Below are 22750 nucleotides of genomic sequence, written 5' to 3' on the forward strand. Positions count from 1 at the left end.
GGAGCAACAAGGGCAGAGCAGAGATGCCCTCATATATTTTGAGAGGGTATATTGGCCTTATTGAGAAGGAGGATTTATCTTGTCCAGATGTGTTCCTAGGCTTATGTATTTGAGCAGGACTAGAATATCATTTAAATCAATAAAGATTTTGCATTTAGTAAATCTCAGACTTGGGCAAGGGCTGCAGTCCAATTTCATATTTTTACAGCATTTATGAAAAAGAGCGCTTTTTATTTCACCATTTTCAGTTTCTAACCTCGACAACACCTCTAAAAGCGTCTAAGCCTGTATGCAGATAAGTGTAGAGTTCTCCGTTTCCTTTAAATTTATACGTCAGTGTCCTAAAGTTTGGGTTCTTTTATGTAGTATTCAAAAAGATGATTGTAGTATTTAGTCTATGGGAGAGTCCATTCCAGAGTTAATTTGTAACTAAAGCAAATGAATCTATAAAAAGAAGAACGGTTACATAAGAAATATGCCAAGAAAAAGGAGGCCCTGATAAGGGCTATCTGAACCAGTTTGATCCCAGTGATTTTATGGCTTTGGAATTCAATTATAGGTGTGCTGGGAGTAGCAAATCACAATTCTGTAAATTAATGGGACACAAATATCTTTATCAAATTCTGTGTGTGTTCACATGCTGCAAAGTTCAATCCTGCCTTCCGTAAATAAACTCTTCGGAGCCACGCTGTATACCTCTGCTGAAACTGAATGCCAAAGCAACAGAAGTGCAGATACAGCACTGACTGAATCATTTTCCAAACACGCACACTGATATGAAATACTATGTTAAACAAGATTAGCAAAATCAATTGGTTTTTCCTTCTGGGAAGCGTTTTACTTTACACTAGCAGCATTTTTTTTCTTCTACAGATGTCACAAACCTTGGTATTAAATAAGGCAGAGGATTCAAAGTATGGTAGCGATGTGTTCAGATAAATTGCACCTACTCAAATGTATGTGGTGCCTATGGTCTGTCTTCTCTCCAGGTGGCTTTATCTAATGTGGGTAATGCCTTTCTTCTTACATAAAGTAAAGAGATTAGCTTCAGATTAATTGCAAATTAAATTCCGTGATGTAATCTATATAGATTTTTGTTCTTAAAAATGCCTACGCCTGTCTTCTCATAAGAATTAATCAGCACCACTTTCCAGTCATTTACAGCATTATCCTATGCATGTCTCCTCAGAAGCAAGCTCCACTGAGTTCAGTGAGCCAGTGAGAGCCAGTGTGGTGTAGTGGTTAAGAGTGGTAGTCTCGTAATCTGGGGAACCGGGTTCGCGTCTCCGCTCCTCCACATGCAGCTGCTGGGTGACCTTGGGCCAGTCACACTTCTTTGAAGTCTCTCAGCCCCACTCACCTCACAGAGTGTTTGTTGTGGGGGAGGAAGGGAAAGGAGAATGTTAGCCGCTTTGAGACTCCTTAAAGGGAGTGAAAGGTGGGATATCAAATCCAAACTCCTCCTCCTCCTCCTCCTCCTCCACTTCTTCTTCTTCTTCTTCTTCTTCTTCTTCTTCTTCTTCTTCTTCAATAGGTCTGATTCCCAGATATCAGATTGCAGCCTTGAAAGAGGAAGAGCTTTTCCCTTGAAATTTAGTGGGCATGTAATGTGATGTAATTAAGGATATGTTGGGCACGGTGCTCTCATTAAGGAGATGTCAGGCATGGCGCTCTCATTACTCTGGATTGCTTTATTACACATCTAAACTTGAATAACTCCGTGTGTGGTGACTGCTGTTAATGCAGGAGAGAAAGTGAAAGATTGCCATTCTAGTTGGGGTTGATCTTGTGTTACAGACACTTCAAATGCATAAATGAATTTAAGTTTCACATTTGAAAATTGGGGAGAGGATATACAGGTCACAGTTCCCTGAAATGGGGCAATTATACTCGTATTTTCCATGTAGTGAAAGAAACAGACCACATTTCTTTCACCACATTTGCACATTGTGCTAAGCCTTACTTTAGTATGATATGCGCAAGCAGGAATGAACTGCAGACGGCCCTTCTCCTGCACAGCCCGGAGGAAGAGTTTGGAACTGTTTCCTCCTTTCCCCCTTAACCAGGGTTGCTTGTGTTATCAGGTGTGGCAAATGCTATTAACACTAACTGTGGTTAATATCAAAGAAACCAACTTCCAGCCAAGGTTTATGAAGTGGGCTTATTGAAGTGAACCATAGTTAGTGTTAACCACAATTCTGGATCCAGACAACATAGCAAACTGTGGTTAACTAAAAAGTAGAAGTGAAAGCTTTTAAGGAGAGAGAGTATAAGTCCAAAACTATTTATACAAGATCATTTAGCATAGACAAGGTGCATGGTGTATTTGGAGATCCATATTCCTAACTGCACGCAGTCATTTTGTTGCTCACATGCACCGAACCTGTGCCTAACATGGCCTGCAAAGCGCAGTGTCTGTCTTGGGAAATGGGTCTAGCATATCTGATGTGGTCAACTTCCTTTTCTTTTCTTTTTTGCAATCGGCCCTTTTAGTAGGTGTATAGAGGGTCAAGATCACGGATCATCTATGTTAGGAGTGCTGTTGTAGTTTGAAATTATGATGAAAGGTTTGGTTGGTTAAGTGTGTGTTTCCCTTCTGTTTGAGGTGGTTTTAGATTATTAGGGAAGTAGTGGGGAATCTTATGCAGCTGAACCGAAGAGAGTTAGGGGTAGGAGATGGCATGTATAGAACAGTTGTTATAAAAGTTAAAGGGCTTATCTGAAATTCCAGACACAGGTCCCAATCCAAAGAAAAATAATGCCTATGGTATTTTGAAATTAATGGAACTTAAATGAGCCACGTCTTAACATGTCTCATTGATTTCATTGGAAAGTGAGATTAATTATATTCTCTGAATTGAAGCCCTTCAGTTAAATAACAAAACTATATCCAAAGGAATATTGTTTTAGGAGTAAAAGTTTAAAAAAACCCAAACACTTAGGGGCACCTTCCTAAGCCTGGGACTGCTAGAAGAAAAGACTTGGAGAAATACTTTTTGGTTATGTACAGTGGTACCTTGGGTAAAGTACTTAATTCGTTCCGGAGGTCCGTTCTTAACCTGAAACTGTTCTTAACCTGAAGCACCACTTTAGCTAATGGGGCCTCCCGCTGCTGCTGCACCGCTACTGCACGATTTCTGTTCTCATCCTGAAGCAAAGTTCTTAACCTGAAGCACTATTTCTGGGTTAGTGGAGTGTGTAACCTGAAGCGTATGTAACCCGAGGTACCACTGTATCTGTTTTCCTTAGCACACTTCTTTCTTTCCTTTTGATTTCTAGGCATACTGCTTTAGGCATCTATCAAGACCTCAGTGCCATGTACTGTCAAATGGAACTCCTTGCTCCAGAATCTTGCCACCGTTGTTTTCCTTATCTGTGAAGGAAGCACAACTACTCCCAATGGAGAAATTTCATGCTGGCTTGGTCTTAAAATAAAGTTTAAAAAAAAAATCTGAGGGAAAGGTCACTTCCTAATAACTGTGACAATCTAAATTCCCAGGGAGCTTCAGGAATGATGCTACATGACTACTGCACTGACAACTTTCCAGTAATAAGTTGTTGAAATGCTGCCAGGGAAAGTTCTTTGCATTCAGGCAAAATTAGTGGAATAAGGACACGAACGTCAGCACATAATGGTTCAGTTTGTTCTTGGGTTGACATACATGCCTCCCATTTGTCTTTAGAGCACCTTTCTTCTTCTGGCAATGATTTTCCCCAGCACTCCTGGTGACTTGCCTCAAGAGTTGGGTGTAAAACTAGTGGGAAATGAAATTGGTTAAGTAAGGGCAACCTAGCACCAATAGTGGAATGGTCTCCTTTTCCTCCATTCTAGGAAATGATCTCCTCATAATAAAGTTATTAATTAACTAAACCAGGAACTGTCAAAGCTGTCACTCCTTCAAGCAGACTACAGATTCAGAAAAATTATGGAATGGTTGCCCATGGCTTGAAATAACTTTTTAAAAAAACCTGTAGATACAGAGTAGTCCGAGTTCAAGTAAATCTAGTAGTCACAAATAGGTCCTGCTAAAAACAACTTGATCCATTGACGTCAGCAGTACTTAAACATGAAAGAATCACACTCCGTTTCCCTAGAACCTGCATTAGATTTGTGAGCAGTGGCCATCAATTTGACTGCATAAAACTTGCAGGTGTCAAGGTAACTAGGTATCTACAACTTATCCAATCCTGCAGAACGCTTCCATTAAACTTCATTGCCATTGACTACAATGTCAATAGCTGGGTTGCAGCGTATGATGAGAAACACCCTTCTGTTGTTTGTTGCTTTAAAATTACCTTGCTTTTAATTAATTTTATCTGTCTGCAATTTATCTTGTTAAGTCATCTTGGGACTTTTTTTTTTTGTATCAAGTGACTAACAAATGTAACAAGTAACAGTAAGAATTATGTGCGAATCTTCACCCAGTCGTGCAGCTCCTGGGTGGCACTGGGGAAATTACTGCCTCTCAGCCTAATCTACTGCATAGGGTTGTGCTGATGCTAAATTAGGATGCTAAGCTCCTTGGAGAAAGGTTGGGTACAAATATAAAAAATAGCACTCAGCTGTAGTATTCAGAAAAAATGTTCTGTTTCGATTTAAAGATAGCTATGATATGAAATAAGTATTATTATTATTATTATTATTATTATTATTATTATTAGTCAGCAGCCTCATGCAGAAGCCTTTAGGTTGCAAAGTCATTAATGGTGGAGTCATTAGCTTCCTAGATAGACACTTTGAATAATCATATTGATGATATGATAATAGATGCACATTCAAATTATAAGTTGCCCACTTTTAATATTTAAGTCATGCTCTGGCTATATTATCAATTTACATCTGTACTACATAATTTAGTCTTATGATTTACATTCTTATGATTTATGTTTTGGAGTAATAATAATAATTATAATAATGCTTGCCTTGTGCAAAGTATGTGAGTATTTTAAGAGCGTCACATATGTTATTGCCGTAATCCTTAGCAGCCCTGTAAGCTAGGTCAGCATTATCCCCACGAGGCAGATGAAGGGAAAGTGCCTTGCCTCAAGTCACCTAGTGGCTTGATAGAAGAGGAGAAATTTGAACTGAAGGCTCCCATTTCATGGCTTTGTCTCAGTGCTACTATGCTACACTAGTTCTCTGAGCTACTTATTAAACCATAATCAACCATGCTTGAAGGTACTTGTTAAACCATAAGCTCAAGTCTGCTCAAGTCTTTCAGAGTCGTCTCGTTGTCCAGGTCTCAATTCATGCCTTGTCGTGTGTCATGTCTTGACACCCACCGCAGACAGTTTTGTAACATTCTTCCAATACATACCATACTGTCTTCATGTGCTCATGACATAATCTATTCCCTTGCCCATGCTGTGCTTTGCTTTTTGGATGTGGTAATGAAATGCATGTCTTTTTCCACTTGCACGCCTACCTACTTTGCTTGAGCATGATCAAAAGGAATGCATGTCGCTGTCTAGTGGAGTGGTACATTTCCTCTTAGCTATGTTTAAAAAGTTTATTTTAACATAATTAAATCCTTTCATGGGCTTGTATGTATCATAAGAGCAGGAAGATTTCTTGCCATTTATCTTCCTTGGTCTATTGTTTCAATATTATTACAGACATCATCTGATCAGCCAATGAATTTTTTATGCTCTTTGTTCGTGAGCAATTTTAATTTTAAAATTTTGTTAGTAATCTGACTCCCCCCCCCCCCCGCCAGCTCTTCCAAGTAATGAGGCAGTTCCTATCCTATGGATTAACTTCAAGAATAATTCCTCCTAAATATGAACAGATATACTAACAACATTTGAAGGCAGTGAATGCTACGGGTGTAGCAATCCTGGAGAAATATCAGATCATACATAGTGTTCTGACTTCATTACTGGTGTAGCTTGAATCAATTTTTTTAACATCCGATAGCCAGTCACTTATGATTCATTAGTTTATTGATTCATATGAACATCTTCCTTTCTGGTGTTATCTCAATAAACAAATTTGCATTGTACAAGAGCATTCACGTATTTAAAACAGTGGGTTATATCCAAGAGCTGGTTCATTGATGCACATTTATTACAAAATATAAAATGGTAAGCTTTTAGCCTGGTTGCTGTCCAGAAAGGCATAATTTTTTTCTTAATTATATTGGAAGTGTTAGCTAGCTAGATTCCAGGATTTGTGTGCTTATTTTACTGATCCCTTCTTCCCTTGGCCTCAAGTTCCTTGTACACGATTACCTGAGGGTAAGTCACACTGGACACATTGCAAAGTCCACCTTATCATTTAAAAGCTGGACTTCGCTGTGTGAAGGGCCAAGACATAGTGATTGTCTGAATTTCCTATTTCAAGGTCAACTGAAAAGTTCCAAAAAAGGACTGTCCTTGCTGAAAACCATATGCTTCATGGAAATCATGTGAGAGCTCTTACATTTGCCTTATTTCACAAAGGACAGGAACGACAGGATGTGGGATGCTGCTGCCTCTAAGGACCCATCTTGGATATAAAATGGTTCCAGTTGGAGAGTTGTATATGGAAGGAATGCAGGAAGTGTACTATTCCTGGTCTTCTGCTTTTACTTTCCAGTTGCAGCGGGGATCACTCATGGATCCATCCAGAGTTTATTTTAGGGCATCTTCTCAAGTGTAGATAGCATATCCTACAAGCTTTTCAAACAAAGAGTTTTGAGTGGGGCTTTCAATAACTGCCTAAGCTATTCCCCTGCTTCCTATGCTCTTTGTCATTGCTCTTTAGGATGTCAGGTGCTGATTCAGGGGTTGTAATTTTTTTAGTCTGTTGAGGAGCCAAACAGCACAGTCACTCCGTTACGTAATACGCCCCCACTAGAACCACATGACAATTAGCAGCAGTACCAGGCATGCTTCAGGGGTAACAAAAAGTCAGAGTGAGAGTTTCATAGTTCCTCATGTAATTCTTCCTTCAGGGGAAAAAATGATGGCAGTGTATTTTTAGATTGCAGAAATCCTGCCCCATAAGTGAAAATAGACTTTACATCTTCCAGATCTTCTGCCTATATGGTATAGGGCCACACAATGTTCTGGTAAAATGACAGCCAAGCAAATACTACATCACCACCTCCCCTCCATGAGCAGCTTACTTTGTATGCTTCCCAAAGCAGGCTGAGGTGAACAATTTTGAGTTTCACACAGAAGCAGTGCACCTGTCCCAGTGTAAAAGTTCATATGGAATAAATGCCTTACAGAAGTGTGCCTTGTGGCATTCTCAAAATACTCTGTGTCTGTGCTGCGTAAAATATACACTACGAAACTCATTAAACAAAACTGACACGTGTCAAAATGAGATGTTTCAGCTTTAAGTGGAAAACCACAAAATAATATGTACATGCAATGGAAGGGAACTAAATTCTACCCTTTTTCTTCCTTCCTTCCTTCCTTACTTATACTAAGCAGGTGTTGCAGTATAATTTATGTTAAAAAAACCAAGCTCCATTCAAATTACTGATCCTACTCCTCCAAAGCCTTGACTTTCGGCATGTTAGACAAAAAGGGCACAGAAACAGAGACTTCCTCCTTTTGTGCTTTTCAAAGAAAATACATGGACTTTTGCCCTTTGCATATTTTGTAAGAATTCTGGGCAAGGAGATGACTCAGTGTCTTGGTAGCAGAACATATAACCTTTAAGTTCAAAAGCCATGCGTTTACATCCTGAAATATGCATAGGTTGAAATCTTCAAGTCTCTTTATTATATCATCCTTTAAGAAGATTTCCCCTGTACATGACAATATTTTGAAATCCCATTACCCAACGTTAAATTTCCAGTGTATAGATTTCATTAAATAATTCCTAACAGAAATATCTACCTCACTGTTATATCTTTTAGCGTGGCTGAAGAACAAGCTCACATGGCCAATCAACTTGGATTTTCATCCAAGGCTTCATCCAGTTGTGCTACAATTACAAATACAGAATTACCATTAAGGAAGAACAGGATTTGCAGCCAAAATGAACCTTTAGAAAGCAAAGGATGTTTAGGTACGACCAGCTCTGCCTCTTGAGAAGTCAGTGGCGCTGTTGATCAAAACCTAAATCTTTCTGCTGTTAATCATGAATTTAAAATTATTGATAATGAATTAAGAATAAATAAATAATATGCGCCACTTTTTCCACAGTAGGCTGTGTGCAAAGCAGTTCACAAGAAACATCATCTTGTTAGTAAAATACAACACCACATTGGGGGACACACACCACAATTTGTTATAATACTTATTAACACATTAAGAGCATAAGAAGATCCCTATTGGCTGGATCATGCCATAGCTCCATCTAGTCTGGTTTCCTGTTTACCACAGTGACCAACCAGGTGTCTATAGTCCACAAGCAGAAAACCTGCATGATTGTACACTATAAACTGCATAGTGGCTTGCACTATACCCTTTCTACATTTTTGCAAACCTACAAATAAGTGTCTCAGGAACAGCTTCATAATCTGTTTCAGGCTTCACTTACTAAATTTATACAGGACCACCCCAATAACATGGCTTTGGGGGTGGCTCACAAACATAAGATGATAAAATGCAGTTAAAGCACAGTCATAAAACAACAAGATATATAACACAGTAACAACTTCAAGCCTATAATTTCCAATAGAGAAAATAAACCAAATGACTAAAAAGAATTCATAACATGTAAACCAAATTGGGGGTGAGTGGGTGCTGATTTACTCAGTAGTGTGTCGAATTCAGAGAAGCCTGGGTTTACATCCTCAATGAGACATGAAATTCACCTGTGACCTTGGGCTAGTCATCATCTCTCAGCCTGACCAGCTTCACAAGGATGCTGTGAGGGTGGAAGGTTCTGTGTGCCATTCTGAGATCTTTGGAGGAAGGGTAAGATAAAAATGTAAGACTGTTTGAATGGCAGGTGATGACAATGTTGTTGCAGGCAGAGTGATCTGTGTCACAAGTAGTTAGTTCTTCTACAAGTGGAAACATTGATCTCCCCCTGATTTAATCATGATGTTAAAACCTGCATATATAATGCAAAACTGAGCTTAATTGCATGCCCTGAATTGAAGAAAGAGGGAAATATTGTAATACTTCTATTTAGAATAGGAGCTAAATTACACCTGATTCGACATTAGTATAGAATTTGCAAAGCTTCGAGAGTTCCCATTTTAAGCTGAGACGGTAGAACAAAAGACTCTTAATCTCAGGGTTGTGAGTTCAAATCTCACATTTGGGGGAAAAGATTCTTGCATTGCAGGCAGGGATTCAGCTAAATGACCTTTGTGATCCCTTCCAACAATTCTGTGATTCTATGATCCCCAGTGCTTATGCATTCACAGTTAGTAGAGTGCTTTATCTACACACATTTATGCATATAGCTACCAACTGAGGTTAAAACTATTCATTTGATGAAGTTTGTCCATGGAAGTTTGTGCTATACTGAATGTCTTGGAACTATTTCTCATTTTCACTCTCTTACACAAAGCAACATCATTTTAGTTTAGACTCACCGCAGTGGAAGTAGATGAATCTCTCTCCCTCTCCCACATATGCAAACAAGGTACAATAAACACAAGGTGATTTCTGCCCATGTGCATGTTAATACAAGTTGGCATTTGTTACAAGGGATTTGTTTGGTTCAAAAGTGCAGTTGCATGAAATGGCTTTGGTTCATCAACAAAAAGTGGCTAGTTTGTTTTTCTTGAGATTGTGCAGGTGAGAAAATAAAGGCTTGTTAAGGGGAAGTCTTATCCTTCTGTGCACTCTGCTAGCACAAGCTTTCATGTCAGTTGTACAGGTTCCTCATGGACTTCTGGGTGAAAGCTGACAGGTATTGGGAAGATGCCAGTTCAGAATGATACATTCAGGGATGGTGCCACAAAAGGGGAGAAGCTGGAATTAGACACACAGAAATTAAGAAGAGTCAATAAAAAAGATGAAGGTGACATAGGAAATATTGCTCATATTATCAGAAACCCAGCTCCTCAGTGAAAATTAATGAAGAGTTTAGATTTGATATCCCACTTTATCACTACCCGAAGGAGTCTCAAAGCAGCTAACATTCTCCTTTCCCTTCCTCCTCCCACAACAAACACTCTGTGAGGTGAGTGGGGCTGAGAGACTTCAGAGAAGTGTGACTGGCCCAAGGTTACCCAGCAGCTGGATGTGGAGGAGCGGAGACGCGAACCCGGTTCCCCAGATTACGAGTCTATCACTCTTAACCACTACACCACACTGGCTCTCTTTTTTGCCCTTTCTCTTTTTTGTCCTTTTTTGCTCTTTCTCAGTTGCTTTGCAGTACTGTAGCTTTAGCTTTAGCAGACATTAAACTAATGTATACAAGCTAACCACATAAACTTAGCATCATAGATATTTCTGAAACAGTGTTAGGAACCCTGAAATACTGTTCCATGGTGCAGCAATATTTTCAGTTTGGACATCTCTAATATGCAATTGGCATATTTAAATAATAGAAATGAAAATTTATTGATTCTGCTTTAGAACTCTTACCTGTGAAATAAACCCATTTATCTGAGTTCTTCTAAGGTAAAGGTATACTCATTAGAAAAGCAGATCTTCAGTTTATGGAAAAATGAATAAAGAAAAATAGATGACTTCCCAAAAGTATACTTCAGGTGAAATCCTAATCTATTTACTAGAGAATAAATCTTATGAAACATAGTAGGATGAACTTCTGAGTAAACATACACAGAACAGCATCGTACATAGTTTTGTTCCACAAAGAACACGGTACTTGTCCACAATTTCCTTCATGTTCAATCAAATGAGCTTGAAATGACAAGTGAAATTGATTAAAATAATAGGTACTGCTCTCTGTTTCATCTCATTAAATACTGGTAGGCAACTAATGTAAAGGTAAAGGGACCCCTGACCATTAGGTCCAGTCGTGGCCGACTCTGGGGTTGTGGCGCTCATCTCGCTTTATTGGCCGAGGGAGCCGGCGTACAGCTTCCAGGTCATGTGGCCAGCATGACTAAGCCGCTTCTGGCGAACCAGAGCAGCGCACGGAAAGCAGCGCACCTATTTATCTACTTGCACTTTGACGTGCTTTCGAACTGCTAGGTTGGCAGGAGCAGGAACCAAGTAACGGAAGCTCACCCTGTCACGGGGATTTGAACCGCCCAGTGGCGTAGCGTGGGGGGTGCAGGGGGGCCCGGCTGCACCGGGCGCAACATCTGGGGTTAGGGCAAATCCACAGGTTAGGGGGCGCAAATCCACGGGTTAGGGGGCGCAAATCCACGGGTTAGGGGGCGCAAATTACTTGCCTTGCCCCAGGTGCTGAAAACCCACACTACGCCACTGGAACCGCCGACCTTCTGATCGGCAAGTCCTAGGTTCTGTGGTTTAACCCACAACATCACCCACGTCCTTCAGGCAACTAATGTATTTGCAAATGTATTTGCATGTAATGCTAAGCTAAACCATTGTTTAGTACAAACGAGAACACCTGCAGGCTCCCAGAGAGGAAGCTGAGGCAGCATTGCTCCTTCCTGGTTGTTCTGCTGCTGTGCTGTGTTAAGCCATGGTTTGGTTTAGCATGCAATCCAAGCCTGTGTTTGTGGTTTAGCTCTCTCCAGACAACCCACAAGATGCAACTAAGGCTTGTCATATGGCTTCCAGCTTGTGGTTTATCTAGGAGAGCTAAAACATGAGCCCAGGTTTGAAAGTCATGCTAAGCCAAAGCATGACTTAGGTCAGCAGAAGAGCAGAGTGGTTGTGATCTCTTCTGTGAGAGCCCACACATTTGATCCTTCCCACTCTGCCATGATTCGGCTAGCTGGTATGAGTTTTGTAATCATAAAAACTGACCTCTTAGCGAAAACCTTTGCTCCAGCTGGCAAAGATCAGGAACTAATTGTGTCAAGCTACTAAATATGGAACTAGGTCTCCTTCTGGCACATTAATGACACCTTAATGGCACAATTTCAAGGGAAATACTTTTTTAAAAAAAAATAAGTAAGACATACTGTTAAACTCCACTCTTCCCCTTCCCCTTTGACATTGGCACTAAGCCAAGCTGAGTGAGAGATGCTTGAGATGCAAGATCACCTCTCCCCACCTGTGCAGTCTCACTGATGTTAGAATTAGGCACTCCACGTGTGTGGGCAGCACACAGAAAACAAATATGGCTGCCACAAGTTTGGGCGTACATTAAAATTTAGCTGATCATAGTATGGCTTTGCTCCAAAGAGTACATATTAGGACTTGAAATTTGACTTTTGGCTTCTTTACACATTATGTTTTTAGGCATACACACAAAAATGTTTTCAATGTATCTAATATGTCAAATGGTGAATGTGACAAAACAGGCATTGTGAAAATATATGCATTATACTTGTACAATCTTCAGGGAGCTAGGGTTAGCCAGAGCTTCCTTGGAAGCGTACGTTCAGTGTCAGACAAATGTTTGCTGATATGTAATGTGTGAAACAACTATTTCCTGGGGATTAAAAAAAAATTCTGTATGTCTGGAGATGCAGGCACCTGGAACTATAACACTAGCATAGCCATAGCATTTTTCCAGATCTAACTTGGACACCTGCTATTAGCCAAAATTTAATAGACCTGGGAGATCTGGTCATAGATCTGTATTACCTCATTTAGTTCAGCCCTAAGTAGGCATGTTGGGTAACTTGTGATCTTCCTGAGTAGCCACAAGCCAATTATAGCCAAAAGTAAAGTCATAAAGGCTGCTGTTGTGCCATCATAAACAAATAAAATCTTTAAGCTTGTTAATTATTGAGTTGAGTTTACCACACCAAATTCCTGAGCTACTTATGTGGAAGCCAGTTCTCTTAAAACTGAATGGGGCCAATCTTCAAATAAAGATAAGGATATTGAAATGATTTGCAGCGCAACCCTAAGCGTGTTTCATCAGGAGTTCAGCTGGTGTGTTTAGAACTGGTGAAGTAGTACTTAATATTAATTATGTCAAATTATTTCCCTTGCATGTAGACTGAGTAGCTAACAAAAGTATTACAATGGCTGTAGGATACTTTGACATCTGTGCTGTACTTATAAGAGACCTGCAGGCCAAAACATGTCCATTGTAAAAAAAAAGTTTAACACAGAATTACAAAATCAGTAAAACAAACACTTTTACTTGTCTGCCTGCCCACACATACTGTCCAATACAATCCTGTTTGCATGGAAATAAGCCCTGTTGAGTTCAATAGTACTTGTTGTTTAGTCGTTTAGTCGTGTCCGACTCTTCGTGACCCCATGGACCAGAGCACGCCAGGCACTCCTGTCTTCCACTGCCTCCCGCAGTTTGGTCAGACTCATGTTTGTAGCTTCGAGAACACTGTCCAACCATCTTGTCCTCTGTCGTCCCCCTCTCCTTGTGCCCTCCATCTTTCCCAACATCAGGGTCTTTTCCAGGGAGTCTTCTCTTCTCATGAGGTGGCCAAAGTATTGGAGCCTCAGCTTCACGATCTGTCCTTCCAGTGAGCACTCAGGGCTGATTTCCTTAAGAATGGAGAGGTTTGATCAATAGTACTTACTCCTGTGTAAATGAGTATAGGGCTGCAATCTAAGTGTTTGTTTGTTTGTTTGTTTGTTTGTTTGTTTATTATGTTTATTTACAACTCTTCATCATTCATGTTCCCAAAGTGGGTAATGATCATTTAAATGCTATGACAAAATCAAAATAAGCAAATTTGCTGTAAAACATAATATAAATAGTCAGCCAGCCTAAAAGGCAATAAAAGAGCTTCCCTCTTTTGAGGTTTACAAAAATTGCCGCGCTAGTTACCTCAAGGCAACTCTTGTTTGCTTGAGGCAACTAAGTGGTGACTATTTGCAAGCATGGTTTAACAACATTTATACCGTAGTGTGGAGATCGTGTGATTGAACACAGATACTTTAGTGCTATGGAAATCTTATATTTAGTAACACATGCTTGGAATTAACTATGTTTTTAAAAAGTGTAGGCCAGTTTTAAGATTTACTAATTAGCAGTTGTATTTAAACAGAACATTCAAATGGAACATATCTTTAAGGCTGTAATCCTATGCATACTAATGGGAAAATGGAGTAAGGATTGCAGAGTCACTTGGGAGAAGGACTTATTGAATTCTGTGGGACTTACTTCTGAGTAGATAAGGATAGGATTGCACTGTAAGTAGCTTTTGGCAGTGGGGTTGTTTTCCTTTTATCACCTTGTTATTCCAGATGCTGAACTGTAAGTAATAGCATTTTATTTCTTGAAAACAAACTGATCTTAGGTGAGTGATAAGCAGATTTTTACATCTCTGACCACCCATCCAGTACATGCTCAAAGCATTCAAATTCCACATATTTTAAAGCAGCATGATAGTGCAATCCCATACATGTCCGCTCAGAAGTAAGTTCCATTGAGCTTAAGGTAAGTGTTATAGGAGTTCAGTCATAGCAAAATACATAGGATTTCAAGCTGCCTACCTCTGAGTTGAAGTATGTATTTTCTCTTAACCTCCTCACTCCAAAATACAGAATTTAGACCATTGTGCATTATTTGAACTTTTTGAGCCCCTGTAAACTTGTAGAAAATGCAAGAATTGTTTTGATATCAAAGAATTCTAAAGTAAGGAGCAGAATGCCAAATCACTGTATAATGTACACCCATAGGAAAATCCACAAGGTTCAGTGAGACTTACCTACCCAAGCAATAATGACTAGGATAACATCACGAGTTACTATAAAATTTACACTAGTGAAGTCCATTGGGTAGATTTGAGCCTAATTTGCTTCAAAGGTGCTTATGGGGATATAAACTGGGATTCCCCTGTATATGCTGCCCCTGAACTTCTTGAAAGAAGAGCAGGATACCAATAAAGTAAATGAACAGATGAAGTTAATGTGTTTCTTTAAAAAAAAATGTGTTCAGCTGCATGTAATGTTTGGAATTGCTTTATAAAATTATTAAGTGAGCATTTTGTCTCCCTTCAAATGTGTGCTTGTTTCTCTGACAAAGAATCTTCTTTTACTGATTCAGTTCTGTCTCACACGTGATTAACTTTCGTGATAATGCAGCTGGTCAGATCAAAATGATATGTTCTTACGCATGTTTCCTTTTAAAGCATATATATATATATATAAAACATACCTTGGCTGAAAAGAGATTTCCATGTTGACTGCAAAGAAAAGAAAGACCTCCATCTATTTCAAAAGCAAACGAATGTGTTGGCTGTGTGTAGGGAGTACTAGTTAGGACTTGAATGACCTGACTGGCAAATCTTGCGCTTATCTGGCAAATCTTGCGCTTATCTTTGCAATATGTAAATTCTGGGACAAATTTTCCTCTTAAACTGTCTGTGAGGTTGCTGAAGAGCTGAAAAACAGGACGTTATCATTTGGATGGTATGCAGTCAGTTTAGGGTCGATTGCTGCAATATTCCCATAGTTGGTCATCTGATCTAGTCCAGCCTGGGGCCTGATCAAAATTTCAAAAGTAAGGAACTCTAATCCTAGGCTGTCCCAAAACAAATTAGACTTTAAAGGAGCATCAGTAGTCTCTGATTTGTTTCTCCACTTTGCTGGGCAAAATAGCTTTTCATGGCTTCAACCTGTATCTTCCGGTGGTGAAAGGAGGCTATTGTGAGGCCTCTTCTTAAAAGGGCTTTCCAGGACCCAGCATCTTTCCAGTTTATGCTCAGTGGCAAATCTCTATCTTGTGGACAATGTGATCAAACTGGTGGAGACTGTTCTCCAAATGTTTTCGGACAATCTGGTAGACACATTTCAACCTCCCTTCTGTTTGGTTCCTGTGGTGAATGATCTATGCCAAGTAATGGACAGGATGAGCTGGATATTTTGATCTGTAAAAGATGCCCTCTCCCTCTCTTCTTTCTATTGGGGGGCACATGTAACTTTCAAGGTGCTGAAAAGGTACTTGGAGTTGGTCATGGGCTGAATTATGGCTAAGAAACTGAAGTTGTGGTCAGACAAGATAAAGTTCAGTAGGTTATCAACCCAAGAAAGTGGTGTTTCTTTTTTACATATGATGCCAGCAACCAAGACAGAGGGGAGGGGAAAGGGAGAGGTGGCAGGGAGGTTGGCTCAGTGTAGGCGCATTGGATTGGCTCCGCCACTGTGCCCACACCACACCACACCAACCTCCCTGCCACTACACCCCTCTTGGTTATCAGCAGCGACTTCCACATTACGAAGCCGTACTCTGCCGGCCACTACTATATGCAGTTAAACTATGTGCTGTACTACTGCATGATGGTCCTTCCCACGCTGTTAATAAGCTATTAATGAAACGGGCAGGTTAAAAACCCATGTGCTGTTTCTTCCCCCCAAAATATTTTTAGTAAATAGTGTTTTGCCAGTCCTTTAGGTCAAGCATCCTTAATTTGTGAGTGTGATCCATCAAGTCAAACACAACCCACCAGTCCTGTACAGGCCCAGGGCTGTTGGAGAAACAGAACAATTATTTAGTCCAAAATAGATAAACATGCACTCACTAACACCCAGTTCCAGGACAAGGTTTTCAGAAGGCAATGTCAAGTTGACAGAGGGGGAAAAAATATTTAGCCAACTAACGCAGAAAAGGCACTTTGCTACATATGGCTCATCGCTACTTGTACTTCAAAAGTACAACAGGTAAGAGGATGGCTGAAGATTGCAGTCGGGGACTTGCAGTGGAATGCTAAGCCTACAGATTAATATAGGCTATGCTTTTAATGTCAAGGTCTCAGAGTGAAGCATAAGTCAATCAATGGGACTTTCTTCCAGGTAAACATGGTGAGGATCTGCAGAACTATAAACACACACATGAGTTGTGTCATATGAATCTATTATAATTAAGATGAAGGAAGTACTGCAAAATCCCATTAAAACTCACTTGTCTCCTTTACACTGTTAATTTTGATTACTACCTGCAATTTGATCTTCAGTGAACTTTGACGGTGAACTCCTTTTCCTGTTTAAGGGCATAACTGAATGGGGTCAGATGTGTTCTGAGTTCACTGGTTATGCTCCCTCTGCTGACTCCGCAGCAGCACAGCAAAACAGCAATGGATAGGAAGAAAGTCAGGAAGAAACGGTGCAAAACAGGAGCATAGCGGTTGACCAGACTTAAACAACAACACGGCACAAGGCAGACTATGCATACATAATGGTCCATGCTAGCTGGGTGGAACTGAAAGGAGTATGCAATGCCCTGTTTTCCAGGCTGATTTTAAATACATACATACATACATTCTGTATTCTTACCAAATGACAATTACATGATATTTACATTACTATAACATGGTATTATCTTTACTATATGAATTTTGAGTCTATGAAGATAGTAAATATATTTGCAGCATGCTATTGGCCTGCTGTGTGTAAGGGCAGATATGTACATAGGCTGTCTGGTACTAGCACTGCAAAATGGAAACTAGCACAGTACTGGCCTGCAGCTAGCACAGATGTGAAGCGGAAAGCCAGCCTCAGCCTCTCTCCCGATTCACCATCCCCAGGGCTATCCCTTATGTCACCATGGCCTTCCTGGTGCTGATCAAATGGTTTAAAAAAAAACAAAACAGTTTGTATGTCATTGTCATAATAAAAATCAACATAAAACCATATACCCGTCCTTATTATATTCTCTCCCTTTTTGCCTAGTTGTATCTCTAGGAATTTCCTTTTTTTGTAACTTTTCCTTTACTGGTTTTGTAAAAACAAGTATTAAATCACGATGTTGTGTCTGCTTCTTTGTAACAGGTCTAGGGACAACATTCTGTACAGTATTTTCATCTGTTTGTAGGGAGGAAATGTCTAGAATGCAGTGCAGCAAGCCATTCAGGTTAACAGAGAGTAAGCATGGTTTATAGGGTACCGGTAATTTGTGAACAGGGATTGGGGGGGGGGAGAGGTTGGTACCATGGTGATCTCTTAGGCATGATTCTTTTATTTATTTAAAATATTTATAAATCACCCTTTCCCCAGGCTAATTCACAACAAATGAATTAGATCAGGCTAATTCACAAGAAATATATAGACATCACAATGCAAACTGTTGCGAAGGAGAAAGTGTGTCTTTTCCCCCTCCTAAAGCTCCTTGTGAGAGAACTTTAAAAGTTCATGGCCAATATGCTCTGATCCTAATCCTACTATTCAGGACACTAGAAATTCTGTGTAAACTATAATATTAGAAACAACACTGGGGATGAAAGCTGACAACTCATCCAAGCAAATGTCAAATATCTTCATTAGGTTTTTGTGTATGTGTGCAAATATTAGTTGTTCCTATAGAACACTTTTAACTGCTTCTCTGTTACAATGCTCATCCCTATAAACCGCTAAGAATTTTGTTGTTTAGTACGTATCTGTTTTTCTTCATTCTTCACTTATTTAACAATATTTATATACCGCCTGAATGCAGGAAAATTGATTGTAAGCTGTTTATAAAACCTCTAAGTGGTTTATGGCAATTTTAGGGTGTGTGCTCATCTTAAACTGTCTCTGTACATTCAGTGGCGGAATACTTTTGCAAGACAATTTCTATTACCCTTTGGCAGTTGGAGGGAGAAAAGACCCTTCAGATTATTAGAAACCAGGACTCCAATTTCAGGAGCCAGTATTATTATTATTGTTTATTTAAGTTCTAATCCTGCATGGAGCCAAATAATTGTTTAAAAATATTGGGTGGCATCTAATTTTTAGAGAACCAGGTGCCTGAAACATTTCCAGGGAAATTAGTTTTTCACACCCATTATCTATATCTCCAGTTAAGTCTCCATTTCTACATTGTGTTAATCATTTGTTACATTTTATCTAGCCAGCTACTAGTTTTGATGTTCCTTCATCTATTTCCGTATAGGCTTCTGGATGATTAGCAAGCATAATAACTGTTGCTTTAGTGCATTGCTGAATAAAGCCTGCAGTGTTTTTAAAGAACAAGGTGTTCCTTTTTATTTTGATATAATGCTGTGCTCAGTAAATTACTTGCAGTAATTTCTAGTCATATAATTGCTGCAGGCACCTAGATGATCCCATTATGATACCGTCCACGTTCCAAGTATTTTATGCATTTTAAATAAATACACATTCTAATTTTATTTCTAAATAATTTCCAGATTTTTTTCCTGATATGCGTCTGTATTATTGACACCCTAGTTCGTTTGCACCATTGCAGCTACCTGCTGCGCCACAATGCCATCATGTTTAATGACACCGGACTGCTTGACTAGCTGTACTCATTTCTCGTTCATTGCATTTTCTGGCACAAGGAGGCTGCAAACCTTTGGCCATAATTTTGGTATCGGACAAAATTTTCTCACTGAATACTTGAAACTTGGCCAAAAGGATGTGGTGGTCCAGATTGCTTTCCATCCATCATCACAGATAATTGTTTGTTTCTCAGATTGTGGTCTGAGAATGTTAAACCTATAGCTTAAAGTCCCAGTCAACAATTAATTTTAGACAGTAGCTATATTTTGAACTGTTTGAGGTCTGGGGGGCCAGCAGCAATGGTTCCACCCACCAACGTGCTCCTAGTGAAGTAGAGTTACAGGCAAAGAAGGGCTCTTGAACTGATTCCTCCTTTCTGTGATTAAGCAGTTTAGAAATGCTTATGGGTGAGTGAGTGAGTGAGTGAGTGAGTGAGTGAGTGAGTGAATGTCTTACCTTAAGATTCCATAAATGTCCTACTTCAAGCAAACACCTGACCACAATGGCAAATCTCTGTGACATTTGGACAAGCTGTGTTGCATCAATATGGGACTCTTGCAATGGCTGAGAAGAAAAGTGTGGTTGTGATGGAGCAGCAGATGATGGATCCCAACATGGATGGCTTCCAGGATGCAGTAAATCAAATAGTAGTGCTTTGATGTTTGTGGACAAGGTGGCAGTGCAGCTCACAGGCTTCCATCCCCATCTTCCCACAAAGTTAAACTGACTTTATTTCATGGCTTTTCCTCAAAGAGTTTTGTGAAGATATTGAAAATTCTCAGCGAAAGAAGTCCGCTTCACAGAACTGCATAATTTCTAGGCTCTAAAGAGATGGGGAGTGGCTGTAAAATCGCTTTAAGTTACTGCTTTGCAAGGAATCCTTTCACCCCTCCTGCTTCTTTGAGCTCCTACTCCAGTTTTGCTTTAGAATGTTCTAGAATTAGTCAAGCTATCTTTGCTGAACAAGAGTACCACCAGTCAAAACTTTTGACTCAAAAGTATACCCTATACCAGGCACAGGCAAACTCTTCCCTCCAGATGTTTTGAGACTACAGTTCCCATCATCCTTGACCACTGGTCCTGTTAGCTAGGGATGATGGGAGTTGTAGTCCCAAAACATCTGGAGGGCCAAGTTTGCCTGACCTATATGTTCAGGACTTTTACCCGAATAAAGTGTGTTGTAATTGCTTTTTAAAAGCAAAACAACAGTATTTTTCCAACTTTCTCCTAGACATGTTTACTCAGAAGAAAATCCCATTGGTTTCAGGGGAGTTTATTTCCAAAGTCGTATGCTTAGGATTGCAAACTTAAAGGCATGCCCAGACTCACCCAGGTCACAGAGGACATCTGCTGCCTTAGCAGTGGCACCAGCTACTGTGAAATGTTTGCATATGTCACAGAGGAAGTTAAAAGTTGACACAAGCCTCTCCTCCTTATTCTTATAACGTTATACGTGATAAAATATTGCTGTCTTTCTCGCCAAAAGCTGCTTAGGAAAAGACATAGTGGTGTTAGCTGGTTCAAAGTAAACAGAGTCAGACAGGTTTTTATTACATAAAGGTGTAAAGTCCACACATGCCAACAGGTCCCAAGTTCAAATGAAATACCCAAGCTAAGTAAGCCTCTCTTTTTTACTTCTTTTACTCTTTTTTTACAAGATTAGTTCTAATCTTGGGTATTTTGTGGTTCTAATTCAACTCCCAAGGGACCTCCTTGAGGTCCCTTTGCCCCCCCCCCATAAAATATTTGAGGGGACGGGCCCCCGATGTTGATGTTGATTCAATTGATATATGTGATCGATTATGAGAGGTGGGGCTTGCCTGGGGTCTTCATATTTTTAGGCACCAGGCAAAAACGTTTCTCTTCAACTAGGCTGATTAATATTCTGCAGCCTTTTAAATGTGTCTGTGGGGAGTGGGGTGTTATTGTTTTGTTGTTTTGGTTTAATTATTTACTTGTGTTTTGTCTTGCAATTTATTCTGTAAACCGCCCGGAGATCTTTTGATGAAGGGATGTATATACATTTAATAATGATGATGGTGTTACAGTGGTAAAGTTTGTATTTTCAGAAGACCATCTAGGTGGTCTCAGCCTGTACCCTTTTCAATGTTATATATTTATTCTGGACTACGTTGCAGACTTCTTGTAAGCGTTCCTGAGAAGTACTTAAGCTGCCATTCTAACCCCACTGATGTGGAAGTAAGCCCCAGTGAATTCAGTAGGACTTATGTCTAAGTAGGGATAGTAAGGATTGTGTGGTAAATGTGCTTGAAATGCACACATATCAGGTGTGGGGAACTGTTGAGCCTCCTGAGGTATCTGAATTGCAATACAGTCATACCTTGGGTTGCGCGTTTTCGGGTTGCAGACCACGCCAAACCCGGAAGTACTGGAACAGGTTACTTCCGGGTTTCAGCACTCGCACATGCGCAGAAACACAAAATGACATCATGCGCAGAATCGCGTCACGCATGTGCGCAGACGCGGCGCTGTGAGTTGCGAACGTGCCTCCCGCATGGATCATGTTCGCAACCTGAGGTATGACTGTAGTTCAGAAGATTCTGGAGGACCAAAGTTTCTCCACACATTCACTATATAAATGCTTGCTTTAATTATTGTTAAGTAGGGCGCAGTGTAACCATTTCCTTTTGCAATTCCCTGATTATTTTATTTTATTTTATTTTTCATCAAGGTTTGGTATTGTTCCAGATTTACTGTGTCAATTTGGAGATTCTTTTGCTAGGTGGCTAGAAAAATTATGTGTCTTTTCTCATGCCAGTAGTGAAACATATGAGGCAGTCTTATACTGAGTCAGAGTATTGGCTCATCTAGCCCAGCATGGTACAGTATTCTGTGATGAGGTGCCTCATCACTGTCTCAGGCAGGCAGGGGAAGGGGGATTTCTAGCCCTGCTACCAGAGGAAAAAAAAGAGATTATACAGCAGATAAATTAAAACCATCCAAGTCAGAATAAAAACCAGAGATAATAAAAATAAGTTCTCCTAACCAGTCCTATTTTGAGGCATGGGCTTTTTGCAAAAGTACATTTTGTTTTTAAAGAACAGCAATATATCACTCAGATCCTCACATTTTATTCAATGGAATGATGCAGCAAGTTTCCCTCAGGAACAGGCCTTGCTATGTTCTCTGTTTTTGGTTAGCTGTGGATTGGCAATTTTCAGGGCACAAATGTTGGCTGGGATCCAAAGAACAACTGCTTATTATGTCCTATGTATGCTTTTGACTCGTTTCTTAAACAGTGCTCTCTTACCCAAGCAGCATGGTAAACTTGCCTTTGCAAATGTGGGTTGTTTCAAAAGCCATTACACATCTGGCATGGTCATCTGTTGGTTGTTTGTTTGTGTGCGCGCCAAAGTATCTCACTTTGGAACATGGACTTTCTATTTTGATTTCATCTATTTTTCTGTTGGGGTGGGGAAGAAATTTAATTATGTTTGCATTTAAAAGGGAACCTAATTAATCCACACTTTCTGAAGCAATATGCAAACTGAAAAACAGCCATCCTTTGAAATTTGCATGGCTTCAAATTTTGCAATGCAGATCGCCTACCAAGTAACGTCAACAAAAACGCATATGCTAGAGTAAA

The 22750-nt window shown here is 39.9% G+C and overlaps 1 protein-coding gene across 3 annotated transcripts in view; it reads left to right on the forward strand.

Annotated features, from left to right (window-relative positions):
* Positions 1–22750, forward strand: part of PPARG (peroxisome proliferator activated receptor gamma) — a 61888-nt gene that overhangs the window by 14724 nt on the left and 24414 nt on the right. The window lies entirely within an intron of this gene.

Source organism: Podarcis muralis, chromosome 2, assembly GCF_964188315.1.
Source record: "Podarcis muralis chromosome 2, rPodMur119.hap1.1, whole genome shotgun sequence".
Classification (NCBI taxonomy): Eukaryota; Metazoa; Chordata; class Lepidosauria; order Squamata; family Lacertidae; genus Podarcis; species Podarcis muralis.